Source organism: Blennius ocellaris (genome assembly GCF_963422515.1).
Source record: "Blennius ocellaris genome assembly, chromosome: 11".
Classification (NCBI taxonomy): domain Eukaryota; kingdom Metazoa; phylum Chordata; class Actinopteri; order Blenniiformes; family Blenniidae; genus Blennius; species Blennius ocellaris.
In genome coordinates this window covers 4,200,442-4,202,406 of record NC_137660.1, presented here as the reverse complement: position 1 = coordinate 4,202,406, position 1,965 = coordinate 4,200,442, and the positions used below count along the sequence as shown (strand labels likewise).

Below are 1,965 nucleotides of genomic sequence, written 5' to 3'. Positions count from 1 at the left end.
TGACCATGTTCTTGGCGGGTTGCCGGCGTAGAGCGTTTGGCTCACGGGCCTCATGTTTGGCAGCCGTTAGGCGACAGCAGCTGAACTTGTCTACTTAACATCACTTTCATTTTGGAATTCAATCAGAAACTGGTGTATTCCATTAGCTTCATCCATTAATGCTGGTTCATGTTGTTCTGCAGGTCAAAGTTCAAATGTGGACGATACAGTGAACATTTCTAGAGAGATTTATTCCAGGAGGTGTTTCTGTTGCTGGAGCCAACAACACTTTGATGTTGTACAAAACGTACCAGTGGCTGCCTGTCAATGAAAGAGAAACACTGAATCAGTGTTTCTCTCAAAGGAACCAAAGTGACCTTTGCTTTTCTCAGGCACATTCAGTCAGACAAAATGGAAATGTGTGTTGAAATGAAGCTTGACGACTTGAAGAAAGATTAACAAACACCAGAATTTCAAAAAGAAATCAAAATGTGGAAAATACATTTGTACCAAAAAAAAACCCCAACATTTCATTAAGAAACAAACAATATTAATCAACTTTCTTTACAATAAGGGGAAATAAAATGTGAGTGCAAACAAAGCAGCGGCGTCCACGGTGCCGCTTCATAAGACAATCTGGACCTTCTGCAAGATTCTCAACCAAAACAAGGAAGAAACAAACAAACGCTCCACGAGTTAAAGCAACACGGCGTGAAGAGTGGAATGTCTGGTTTTACTGCAGAGGCCAGCTGGACTCATGGCTTTACGTTTCCCTTGGCTGCATCATAATGTGCTTCAGTGAAGGAGAGAAGAAGAAAGTGTCTGCTGGAGAAAAGGCGTCAGTCAGGAGCATCACTCCGTCCAGCCTGGGGACAGGAAGACGGCCTCCGTCCCCCTGGACCAGGACACATGAGAGGTCCTGGCTCTCACACGCCCCCCCCCCCAATCCAGACCGGGACGGCACTGGAAGGTCCAGCTCCAGTTTGGGTTGAAGACTGAAAAGAAAAACATTGAGCAGAGACTTCAGGAGCTTGTTCCTGTGGAAGACGGAGGACAGTGTCTGAGGAGACGTCCCACTGGAAGACACTCCAGTCTCACTACGACTCCCCGACGAAACAAGACCGTGACACATGAACAAACACTGAAGGATGTTCCTCATTCAAAGCCTCCCTTGTCACATTTGCTGGTGTCAAAATGGGGAAATCCTGGAAAACCAGGAGAAAGTAAACAAAGCGCTGCTCAGACCGTCCTGCAGGACAGAGACCGACAGGCTCCGGTGGTTACCACGGCAACGGGTCTGTTCCATCAGCCAAGCATTAGCTAATGGGACTTTATCTCCGTCTGCACTGATGAAATTAGAGGACGCTGTTGTGAGTGGACAGGCTAAACATTCAGTTGATGTGGGCTGAGCCTGGATGAGGGGGCTGCTCTGGGATCAGCTGCAGGGCTTCCTCATGTTATTCTAGAACAGTCAGCAGTGAAATGATGAAGATGGACCGTAACAAGGATGAGCGAGACCACAGGGGGACTGACTGCACACCGGAGGAGACAAGTAGCTTTGGCTGCTAAATAACTGTGAAGACGACCAAAAGCATTTTGCACTAATCTCATCGGACATCAACTCACGGCAACATGAAGGATGGAAGGTCGAGGACAACACTGTGATTATGAGCGTCTTAATAGTCTCACACGTTAACGGGAAGAAAAACAAGAAAGATGGAAATGAATGACAAAACGCAGCATTTTTGTAACGGGCGTGGAAATGCTAGAACCTAAAACGACGTGCAACAAATCTGCAAGAGTGATCACATGATGTCACTTCCTGTTGGAGGCACTTTGGCTGGAGACCGGAGAGAAGCATGTCACTGTGAGGTGATGGAGGTCGGTCAGTCTTCATTCAGCAGGACGACGCCACGCTTCTCTCAGGAAGGACACGTTGTGGAAATGATGTGGAATGAAGTGATGTGCCGGCCTCTCGGCGCCGTT

At 47.5% G+C, this 1,965-nt stretch overlaps 1 protein-coding gene across 1 annotated transcript in view; it reads right to left on the bottom strand.

Moving 5' to 3' along the window:
* Nucleotides 1-906: 906 nt before the first annotated feature.
* The window catches only part of LOC308136789 (uncharacterized protein), a 13,543-nt gene continuing 12,484 nt past the window's right edge, over nt 907-1,965 (bottom strand). Inside the window, exon 3 of the mRNA XM_080505267.1 lies at nt 907-1,965. This exon is cut by the window's right edge and continues 1,081 nt beyond it. The gene's annotated coding sequence lies outside the window, so the exon portion shown is untranslated.